The sequence below is a fragment of the Erpetoichthys calabaricus genome, chromosome 13 (genome assembly GCF_900747795.2).
Source record: "Erpetoichthys calabaricus chromosome 13, fErpCal1.3, whole genome shotgun sequence".
NCBI lineage: Eukaryota > Metazoa > Chordata > Cladistia > Polypteriformes > Polypteridae > Erpetoichthys > Erpetoichthys calabaricus.
In genome coordinates, this window is record NC_041406.2 from 64,839,277 (window position 1) to 64,851,913 (window position 12,637).

At 44.2% G+C, this 12,637-nt stretch overlaps 1 protein-coding gene across 2 annotated transcripts in view; it reads left to right on the plus strand.

The window, feature by feature from the left end:
- calcr (calcitonin receptor) overlaps window positions 1-12,637 on the plus strand; it is a 180,658-nt gene that overhangs the window by 25,765 nt on the left and 142,256 nt on the right. The gene's annotated exons all lie outside the window — the stretch shown is intronic.

A 12,637-nucleotide genomic window follows, 5' to 3' on the forward strand; every position in this document is an offset into this window, starting at 1 on the left:
CTTCATGACATCTGTCTTATGTCCTGACATATTAGTAAATTACAGGCCTTTTTTAGCTGGGGGTAGTAACTGGGGGTAAAGAACTAAACTAAAGCTTGGATGATTTCCAATATTTTTTAAATCCAAGTCTACCATAGTATGAAGATAAGACATTTTACTGTTTTTAATCATTTTTCTTAACAATAGTTCAATATTACTCAGCAGTGTTTATTGTTGGAGTACCGTACAATATAATGTAATTGATTTACAGTACCTGAGTTATGAGAAATATTTAGTTTTCTCTGGGTCCAATAAGGTAATCTATGATTCTGTATACCCATGACAGGCATCACTGCTTAGAACAAGAATCTTTAATACACTTAGAGTGCTCTCCATAATGTTTGGAACAAAGACACATTTTTACTTGATCTATTCCTCTGCTCCACAGTTTAAAATTACAAATCAAACAATTCAGATGCAGGTAAAGTGCACATTACAGACTTTAAGGGTATTTGCATACATTTCGCTCACACCATGTAGAAATGACAACATTTTTTATATATATCCATCCATCCATCCATTGTCTCCCGCTTATCCGAGGTCGGGTTGCGGGGGCAGCAGCTTGAGCAGAGATGCCCAGACTTCCCTCTCCCCGGCCACTTCTTCTAGCTCTTCCGGGAGAATCCCAAGGCATTCCCAGGCCAGTCGAGAGACATAGTCCCTCCAGCGTGTCCTGGGTCTTCCCCCGGGCCTCCTCCCGGTTGGACGTGCCTGGAACACCTCACCAGGGAGGCGTCCAGGAGGCATCCTGATCAGATGCCCGAGCCACCTCATCTGACTCCTCTCGATGCGGAGGAGCAGCGGCTCTATTCTGAGCCCCTCCCGGATGACTGAGCTTCTCACCCTATCTTTAAGGGAAAGCCCAGACACCCTGCGGAGGAAACTCATTTCAGCCGCTTGTATTCGCGATCTCGTTCTTTCGGTCACTACCCATAGCTCATGACCATAGGTGAGGGTAGGAACATAGATCGACTGGTAAATTGCGGATGCCGCACCGATCCGCCTGTCGATCTCACGCTCCATTCTTCCCTCACTCGTGAACAAGACCCCGAGATACTTGAACTCCTCCACTTGGGGCAGGATCTTGCTACCAACCATGAGAGGGCACTCCACCCTTTTCCGGTTGAGGACCATGGTCTCGGATTTGGAGGTGCTGATTCTCATCCCAGCCGCTTCACACTCGGCTGCGAACCGATCCAGAGACAGCTGAAGATCACGGCCTGATGAAGCAAACAGGACAGCATCATCTGCAAAAAGCAGTGACCCAATCCTGAGCCCACCAAACCGGACCCCCTCAACACCCTGGCTGCGCCTAGAAATTCTGTCCATAAAAGTTATGAACAGAATCGGTGACAAAGGGCAGCCCTGGCGGAGTCCAACTCTCACTGGAAACGGGTTCGACTTACTGCCGGCAATGCGGACCAAGCTCTGGCACTGATCGTACAGGGACTGAACAGCCCTTATCAGGGGGGCCGGTACCCCATACTCTCGGAGTACCCCCCACAGGATTCCCCGAGGGACACGGTCGAATGCCTTTTCTAAGTCCACAAAACACATGTAGACTGGTTGGGCAAACTCCCATGCACCCTCCAGGACCCTGTTAAGGGTATAGAGCTGGTCCACTGTTCCGCGACCAGGACGAAAACCATACTGTTCCTCCTGAATCCGAGGCTCGACTATCCGATGGACCCTCCTCTCCAGGACCCCTGAATAGACTTTTCCAGGGAGGCTGAGGAGTGTGATCCCTCTGTAGTTGGAACACACCCTATGGTCCCCCTTCTTAAAGAGGGGGACCACCACCCCGGTCTGCCAATCCAGAGGCACTGTCCCTGATGTCCATGCGATGTTGCAGAGGCGTGTCAGCCAAGACAGTCCTACAACATCCAGAGCCTTGAGGAACTCCGGGCGTATCTCATCCACCCCCGGGGCCCTGCCACCAAGGAGTTTTTTGACCACCTCGGTGACCTCAGTCCCAGAGATGGGGGAGCCCACCTCTGAGTCCCCAGGCTCTGCTTCCTCATTGGAAGGCATGTTAATGGGATTGAGGAGGTCTTCGAAGTATTCCCCCCACCGACCCACAACGTCCCGAGTCGAGGTCAGCAGCGCACCATCCCCACCATATACAGTGTTGACACTGCACTGCTTCCCCTTCCTGAGACGCCGGATGGTGGACCAGAATCTCCTCGAAGCCGTCCGAAAGTCATTCTCCATGGCCTCCCCAAACTCCTCCCACGCCCGAGTTTTTGCCTCAGCAACCACCAAAGCCGCATTCCGCTTGGCCTGCCGGTACCTATCAGCTGCCTCCGGGGTCCCACAGGACAAAAGAGTCCTGTAGGACTCCTTCTTCAGCTTGACGGCATCCTTCACCGCCGGTGTCCACCAGCGGGTTCGGGGATTGCCGCCACGACAGGCACCGACCACCTTACGGCCACAGCTCCGGTCAGCTGCCTCAACAATAGAGGCACGGAACATGGCCCATTCGGACTCAATGTCCCCCACCTCCCTCGGGATGTGGTCGAAGTTCTGCCGGAGGTGGGAGTTGAAGCTACTTCTGACAGGGGGCTCTGCCAGACGTTCCCAGCAGACTCTCACAACACGTTTGGGCCTACCACGCCTGACCGGCATCCTCCCTCACCATCGAAGCCAACTCACCACCAGGTGGTGATCAGTTGACAGCTCCGCCCCTCTCTTCACCCGAGTGTCCAAGACATGTGGCCGCAAGTCCGACAACACGACCACAAAGTCGATCATCGAACTGAGGCCTAGGGTGTCCTGGTGCCAAGTGCACATATGAACACCCCTATGCTTGAACATGGTGTTCGTTATGGACAATCCGTGACGAGCACAGAAGTCCAATAACAAAACACCGCTCGGGTTCAGATCAGGGGGGCCATTCCTCCCAATCACGCCCTTCCAGGTCTCACTGTCATTGCCCACGTGAACATTGAAGTCTCCCAGCAGAACGAGGGAGTCCCCAGAAGGTATGCCCTCTAGCACCCCCTCCAGGGACTCCAAAAAGGGTGGGTACTCCGAACTGCTGTTCGGTGCATACGCACAAACAACAGTTAGGACCCGTCCCCCCACCCGAAGGCGAAGGGAGGCTACCCTCTCGTCCACCGGGGTAAACCCCAATGTACAGGCTCCAAGTTGGGGGGCAATAAGTATACCCACACCTGCTCGGCGCCTCTCACCGGGGGCAACTCCAGAGTGGTAGAGAGTCCAGCCCCTCTCAAGGAGATTGGTTCCAGAGTCCAAGCTGTGCGTCGAGGTGAGCCCGACTATATCTAGCCGGAACCTCTCAACTTCGCGCACTAGCTCAGGCTCCTTCCCCTTCAGAGAGGTGACATTCCACGTCCCAAGAGCCAGTTTCTGTAGCCGAGGATCGGACCGCCAAGGTCCCCGCCTTCGGCCACCACCCAACTCACACTGCACCCGACCTCCTTGGCCCCTCCCATAGGTGGTGAGCCCATGGGAAGGGGGACCCACGTTGCCTCTTCGGGCTGTGCCCGGCCGAGCCCCATGGGTGCAGGCCCGGCCACCAGGCGCTCGCCATCGAGCCCCACCTCCAGGCCTGGCTCCAGAGTGGGGCCCCGGTGACCCGCGTCCGGGCAAGGGAAAACGCCGTCCAAAATGGTTTCTTCTTCATAGGAGGTTTGTTTAACCGCTCTTTGTCTCATCCCTCACCTAGGACCAGTTTGCCTTGGGTGGCCCTACCAGGGGCATAAAGCCCCGGACAACAGAGCTCCTAGGATCATTGGGACACGCAAACCCCTCCACCACGATAAGGTGACGGTTAAAGGAGGGGAGGTGACATTTAGGGTACCATAACATTTGTGGCAATTGGCATGACAGGTGTTTGTGATTACTCAGGTGTTTCATTGATTCATTAGTGCATCTATAAGATACCTCAGCTTGCTTGTACCCTTTGGAGTCTGTAGGTGCCATTGTTCAACATGAGGACAAGAGCTGTGCCAGTGAAAGTCAAACAAGCTATTACAAGGCTGAAAGACAAGAATAAAACCATTAGAGACATCGGTAAAACCTTAGGTTACCTAAAACAGCTGTCTGGGATATCATTATGAAGAAAGAACACAATAGTAAGCTCAGCAATTGAAAAGGGACTGGTAGGCCAAGGGAGACCTCCTCTGCTGATGACAGAATAATCCTCACTATGCCAAAGAAAAAGCCCCAAACTTCTGTCCAACACATCTGAACCAGACTTTAGGAGACAGATGTGTATGTGTCAGAAGACTTCATGAAGTGAAATACAGAGGCCACACTGCAATATACTCACTAGGTTGAACTATTTGCAGTCATGGACATCAGTTTCATTGATAACCAAATGATAGTCAAATGTATTTTAAAGCAAATGTTATTTGCTATCTTCACTCTGATGAAATTAGCAGTAGATCACCCCACAAAATTCCACTTTTGTCAGTAACTTGTGTGACAGATTAAGGTCTCCATTACCCCTTGCACCCTCAGACCAGATGTCAGACACCAGATAAAAGTCCAAATATTGAATTTATCATAATAATAATGTGCACACAGCACCCTCCTCTCCACAACACTCATATAAATCAATAATCCACTATAATCACAATCCTCCACTCCCAGACGCTTAGCCACCCTGCCTCCCAACTCAGCTCAACATCTGGGCTTTCCCATGGTCCTTTTATATTCCCCGACCCGGAAGTGGTTCCAATCCTAGAGTCCATGATTCCTTATCACTTCCGGGTCAGATTAAAAGTCCTTTTCTTCAACCCAGAAGCACGTCGTTTCTTCCGGTCATGTGATCATGACGTACTTCTGGGTTATAGGGCACGTAGCACTCTGCAAGCCTCCCTACAGCGGCTCCTGGTGGTCCCCATGGTATCCAGCAGGGTTGTTTATAAAAACTTCATTGTCCATAATGCCCTGCTGGAATTTGGGGACCTTCCATGCTGCCGGAAGGACTCCATCTAGCAGCCTGGGGGTGTGGACCGGAATATTTGGCTGGCCATCCCTCACACTTGACAAAAGTAATTCTACTTTTGTCAGTAAGGTGCATTTTCAATTACCAAAGAAACACCACCAGTTTCTAGAGAACTAAAAAAGTTTTTAGAGAACTAAAAAAATCCTGTTAAGTTTAATGAATTGCTTTTCCTGCAGATCACACTGACAATAAGGTTTAGTAGTTGTGGTGTAATGTTATAGCTTACATTGGATCCCTTGATAACAGAGGAATGACACTTAGAATATGAAAGGGCACATATTTGAATAACATTTCCTATCTGGTGCAGCCATTAAGCAGTTTAACTGTTTTCAAATGAGTGTTTTTAGTTGGATGCCAAAGGCTAGTAAGACCAAGCAATTCTTCTTCATCTTACTTTGGATTATAGTCTGAGAACAGCCTTGGCATTTATGCCATTTCTAGATGCATAGCAAGTTTGTTCAAAAACAAACTTGTCAGCTTCCCCTTTCACTGCTAGTGGTGAGTATGTGTCTTATGTCAACAGTGTGGAAAACGCCCAGAACACAGACAGAGATGCACTCAGAATGTCCCAAACACACATGTTTATTTTGCTTTCTAGTCCTAAGCACAACACAATGCAATGCACAAACCCCACAGTGCTCACAGTCTTTTACTATTACTCTTTCTTCTGCCACCTCCACTCCTCCCATTATAATCTCTGTCCTCTGTCTCCCGACTCCAGCTCCCTGAATGGAGTGAGGTGCCCTCTTTTATAATGCACTCGGATGTGCTCCAGGTGCTCCCTGATGACCTTCCTGCAGCACTTCCTGGTGTGGCGGAAGTGCTGTATGGACACCCGGAAGCAGTCCAGGTGTTCTTGGTTCCCGTTCAGGCAGCACTTCCTGGTGTAGCGGAAATGCTACAGTCCATGGCTCCGGAACCATCCAGGCACCCCCTGGCAGCGGCCACGGCCCCCCAAAGGATTGAGCTTCCAAGCTCCATGGCCCCAATGCAATCCAAGGGGGCTGCCCTTTTGCGTCCCGGGGAAGATACTGCCCCTCTCCCAGTCCTTCCATTCTCCAGGCATCCCGGTGGGACAAGGTCCCAGGTTGTCTATCACAGCAAATATCTTAAAACCTGTATCTCCATACCTGATAAGTGTTTTGTGTTTTGTGATCTTTTTTATGTCTATCCTTCAGGCTACAAACACCATTCAACCCACAATTTGACAGCAGAAATGGGTGGAATATCTCCAAATAATGACAAGAGCACCTAAGTTTTGAGTAACTCTTACATTATCTTTCCATAACAGACAAAAAGTATGAATGAAACAAATAGTTAATGTATTAGAAGTGATTATATTGTATGATTTACATTTTCTTCAAAACATCAAAAAGACCACCAACTTTATTACCAGAAGTTTGGAGTAAATGCTACTTTGGCACCCTACACCTATATATTCTATTCAGGTTTGACATACAAGAACACAGGAAGGATGTGGTCAATCCTGGATGGCTATTTACAGACCACAATTGTATGCACGGGCAAACTCACTTACACCAAGCCAGTTTAAGCTCAATCAACATAATGGCTTGTCTTTGGACTGTGGGATGGAGTGAAGTGTCCAGGGGGAAACCCAGGAATACATGGGGAGAATTTAAAAACTATGCATGAAATGGCCAGAAATCACAGCAGATTAAAACCACTGAGAGTTATCAGACACTTGCCGATGGCTTGTTTTGACATTACAGTAAATAATGAAATTGAATGCATTTTTTTCATAACCATGGTGGGCTTAAGAAGCACATTTATTAATACGGGGTGTTGGAAAACAATGCTCTGTATAATTCGACTTTTGTTTTAGGCATTAGTTGGACCATAGTATAAATAATTATAATTGGTAAGAGAATAGGATGTCTGTACGGGTCAGTCCAAAAAGGATGTAACGATTGTAACCGCTATGCTTCACTAAGCTGATAATGAAAATTGTACTGATGATTGCAGGTCAACCCCACACTGCCTTCAGCCTCTTCCCACGGCACAGAAAGATGACTCACAATAATAAAAGTAATTTTTACAAAACTTAAGCGGAAGAGGATGGATGGATGGACTCAGAGAAAAGATGCAACAAACAAAATGAAATTAATACCTTTTCTACAATCCCCCAAAACTTCCCCCTTCCAATATATACAGTAAACAAAAGGCATAAAATTATGTACCCAAGAATATTCCCCACCGTCCATTCGATTTAGTTTTTTTTATCCGATTATCTTATTTCCCCATAGTTCAGTTTCTTAGACACGCCAATCCCAGGATAAAAGATTAACGGCTCACACTGCTTCCGATCCCTTTCACAGTAAAGTTCACTTCCCTCAGTCTATCCGGAATCTTCGATGTGGCCACCCCAGACTGCACTGATCTTGTGGTGCTTCCCAAAAACAATCTTTCTCGTGGACTCAGATGGGTCATGTCTTTTTCCTCCACCATAAAAACTCTGGCAGTCTTTTCTTCCTTCTTTTCCTGCCTTTTCGCGCCCCTATTTAAATAGTGCATCTGTTTCCATGGCACTCCCGGAAATCACAATGACAGCCCCGTACCTCCCAAAAGGTCCTCCCTTATCCAACCTACCCATCTTATGCTACAGTATTCTCAAACGGCAATGGGATTTTACATAGAGAGAGAAAAAAAAAAAAAAACATATATAAATTTATGTGGCAATGCTACAAGGAGGCCAGCATAAATAAAGAACATTTGCAAATATTGTGTTGAAAAAGTCAATTCTTGTGTCAGCTTTTCTCATACATCTATGTTAAGCACAGTACTCTATGGCTTTCTCACTGTCAATACTGGCAAGGGTGCAACCTCATTTGAGAATAGATATCAGTAGAAAATGTTGATATTGCAAATGATCTTGACAGCACCAGATGCTATTTTTCATAATCTAATAAATAGTGTATTCAAAAGGGAATACAGCTCTGTTATATTTATTTATTTGTTTAATGTATCCTTTTTTAATCAGTTTAGAATAAATACCATGGTATTATTATCATTATTAATCCATTCATTCATCCATCTGTTTTATTAACCCAAATATCCCGGGTAGGGTTGCAGGACAGCTGGAGTCTATGCCAGCCAGTATCAGGCACAAGGCAGGAACAATCCTACGATGAGGCACAGGTCCTTCACAGGGAGAACAAACTCACACTCAAACACAAAATAGGGCCAGTCTTACGTTGCCAATCCACCTAACTGGAGCAAACCAGAGACATGCAAACATGCATCATGTAATACATGACATATTACTGTCATAAACATGCAGTAGTTTTTTTTTGGAACATTTATTAATATTATGATTTTAGGTATTTCTCATGTGTAGATTCCATTTCCAGGTTTACTCTGGATGTATCCAGCTAAATGAAAAAGTTGTTAATTTTTATTGCTGTATTTTTCATTATGTCATTTTGTGTCTTTTTTAAAATGGGCATGGCCGTTTTCAGTTGTTTATTGTTGGTTAAGTCCCAGTTACTATCTAGTGATAACAGGTTTGATGACACATTACAATATTGGACCTGTATAAAAGCTGGCAATGCACTAACAACTAAGCAAGTTACTAAATAAATTCAAAAAATGCTTTTTAATACTTAATGTTACAAGACCTTTTGACATTCAGGATTTGTGCTTGTTTTTTGACTTATGTTTTTGGTCAGATATTGAGCTCTGTCATTTTGTTTCTTTGATTTTTCTGATTTTCACCCTAATCTATTTATTGTTCACAATTAATTCTATATCTCCTCATCCATTTTTGTGTAAAACGTAAAGTGCCATTACTTCATCTGTGCAGCAGGAGAGAATCATGGGATACGAAATGAAAATCACAAAAGTGAGTGACCCCAACATGTGTTTAGAGAGATGAAACAAGTTTCAAATGACATCAGTTAGTGATTTGATGACATTATTTTAGCAATTGGTGCTGTAGTTTAGCTAGATTTAACAAAGGCTAGATGCTCAGTCAAATGCTACTCTTCAGGATTTATACACTTTCAGGGGATCAAAGTAAATGAAAGGGTCTGTTAATCAGTGCAGACTCATTTTCGTCATGCATCTGAACACATATTCTACAGATGGGGCAAAGCCCTGAGAATGGGCGACTGTCTGCTTTATATCATTCACATCATCCTTGATGGGCGGCACGGTGGCGCAGTGGTAGCACTGCTGCCTCGCAGTTAGGAGACCCGGGTTCGCTTCCCGGGTCCACCCTGCGTGGAGTTTGCATGTTCTCCCCGTGTCTGCGTGGGTTTCCTCCAGGCGCTCCGGTTTCCTCCCACAGTCCAAAGACATGCAGGTTAGGTGGTTTGGCAATCCTAAATTGGCCCTAGTGCGTGCTTGGTGTGTGGGTGTGTTTGTGTGTGTCCTGCGGTGGGTTGGCACCCTGCCCGGGATTGGTTCCCTGCCTTGTGCCCTGTGTTGGCTGGGATTGGCTCCAGCAGACCCCCGTGACCCTGTGTTCGGATTCAGCGGGTTGGAAAATGGATGGTTGGACATCATCCTTGATGTTATTCCCCACAGATTTTTATAAAAGAATAAAGATATTTTTGATCCTCCAGTTCGGGAAGAATAAGCAGTTAGTCATATTTTGGATATTAAGCAAGTAAATAAAACAATTTCCTGTTAAGAACTAGAAAACCCACTTTTACAGATTAGAATTTTTTTGTACTTCATGTAATTTTTTTTGGTTCACAAGGTTTTTATATTTGGAAAGCTTAATTTTCAGGCTTTGTTTTTATATGAGTTTGAATTTTATTTCTTTGAGACAAAATATTAATTTGTTTTTGGCTAAGTTAGGGGAGGTGCATTTAAAACTGAAGTCAGGACTTCTTTGCACAAAGAATTGTGGGACTCTGGAACAATCTACCGAGACAACCTTTATGAAGAATCTGGATGTGATACTGAGACAGCTTAGCTATTAGCTAAACAAATGGGTTTGATGGACTGAATGGTCTTGTCAAATTTCTTATGTTTTTTATTTTTCTTACATACGTTTTAAGTTCATCACATCACTACTTTAGAAGCCACAACAGGAGGATATTGGATTGCTAGGGGAACTTGTCTGAATTGTTAGGTATTTACTAACTTGCATCACGAAGACTCACTAATAAGTTACAGTGCAAGGCAGGAGCCACTTTTGTCCAAGATACCAATTTGATCAATAAACAAGTACGATTAATCTTGATTTCAATATTCTGGTTTTGTTTTATAGCTCTTTTACCCCAACCCATTTTTGTCTTAGTATTTTGGCTGTGGTAAAAAAAAAAATAGAATTTTTGTGAAATACTCTTTGTATTTCTCGTCTGACAACAAATACGATTAAACCACTTGTGTTAAAAGAATACAGATGTATTTTCAGTCTTTGGGAATGTTCACGTTTTGTTGTGGATTTTATTTCTTTAAGAAATGTGCATCCCCTGGTCAACTGCTTTGAACATCATAGCAGTTGCTCATAAACACTCATTGCCTTAAAGTTACCCGAGGCAAACAGTTTAGGGAAAGGACTGGCAGTGGATGTCTGAGTTTGGGAGAAATCAAGCCACTTTTTGTTTTCATAACTGGCATAACATTAGTGAGTTTATCATTACATGTATTAGCTGCTGATTATTCAGTAAAGCAACTGTCTGAAGGAAATTAAAAAAGAGCTTTCCAGTCTTGATATGCAAAATCCTCTGAAGAGGTCATAGCTTTAGCTTTAAAAATAGGCACCAGGGGTATCATGCATAACACTATGCGTAAAATTCAAACTAAAACATGGCGTATGGACAAAAGCGGAAATGTTCGTACACACAAAAAAATCCAGATGCATAAATCTGTGCGAACGCCAACTTCCGTGTTCTTCCGCTCCATAAATCCCGGTCAGCATGAAAAGTAACACACGTGTACACGTCTGCTGCCACAATCTAACTCCTCCCAGAATTACGCCTCTTTGAATATGCAAATCAATATAAATAGCCCTTAAGCTCAGTGTTCTGTGAAAAGGCAATGGCAAAAGCATGGGGAAAAATAGAAGAATTTTAGCGAATGCCAAGAGGAGGCAAGGAAAAACGTACTATTTGGTTGGTTTAAACAGTGGTACAAACAACAAAAGGAAGTTGATCAAGTGACATAGAGTGTCGGAGAGTCGCACAGTGCCCGAAATAAAAAAGATGTCAGATATCAAAGTCGCCGTGAAAAGGTGAGTCATAGCCCACCGTCTGAGTGTCACATGAAAGCTTATTAGGGTACAGAGAAAAGAAAAAAAAAATAGGGACACAGTGGGGAAAAAAGCTCGAAATGTCAACTTTAATCTCGGAATTTCCACTTTAATCACATAGTTTATTTTGTCATTAAAGTAGAACATCATAAACTTCATCTTAAAATCGTTTAATTTACGAGTTTCTCAAATCCCATCGTAACTAAAGTAGCACGTTAAATGCTTTGTTTTGTATGTGTTTTTCTTTGTGCTCTATGTGTGTGAATCACTACGTACTTCTTAAATGGGTTTTCTCTTTCTCCGACAGGACACAGAATCCATTTGATATTACAGCTCTCTGAATAATGAAAATACTGAGATGTATACTTGATATAATTTTCATGATGATAGGAGTTAAAGCATGTTATTAAACATGGGAACACGGTGGTGCAGTGATAGTGACGAGCTGGCGCCTCATCCAGAGATTGTTCCTGCCTCACACAAGATGCTTGCTGCGCTGTGCGCGACCTTCGATGAAATAATTTATTTAAGCTTAGAACGCCAATTCTTCAAAACTTTTAAGGGAAACTGAAATATCTTCGTAGTACATGTTTAATTATTCTATCCATCTATCCTTCCTGTCGTGCCAGCCCCAGCAAGAATACAGCGTGAGACAGGAAGAACGGTGTGCCAGCTCCTTGCTAGCGATGCGATAACGTGTCCTCACATGTTTAATTATTAAAAATATAAATTATTTAAATGATGTTAACATTTTATTTGTATAATGTAATAAGCATATTTTTCTGCATTTCATCTTAAAAATAATATCGTCATCATATGTAAATATGCACTTTATAAAGTGGCTCAGGTTGTGCAATATTATAACTGAATTTCAAGTTTACAGTGAGGTAATTGTAATTATAAGTACAAACAGTTGTACAAGGAACCCATTGATGGACTGATTGATTGCGTTTATAGTTCTTGGGATGAAACTGTTACTGAACTGCGAGGTCCGTACAGGAAAGGTTCTGAAGAGTTTGCCATATAAGAGCAGTTCAATAGACAGTACGGCTGAGGCAGCATGTGCTTGATGCTGTATATAATTCTCTTTCTGATCAGCTGCTGTAGAGCTGTGATTCCACACTCAGATACAGTTATATAAATACTCCGAGTGGTGCAGTGAGAGTAATATGGAAAAAGATGATCCCCTGTGGCAACCCCTAACGGGAGCAGCTGAAAGAAGAAGAAGGTGCAGTGAGAGTAACAACGCTAAAGCAGCTATGGTATTTGGAATAGTTTGGCCATTCCGTAGACCATTATATTGTTACAGGTTAATTACAATCAGATACCTTAAGCTAATAAACAATATGCGGTTAATTTCAGTGTATATGATAAAGCCGCATCAGGGGAAAGGGAAACCACAT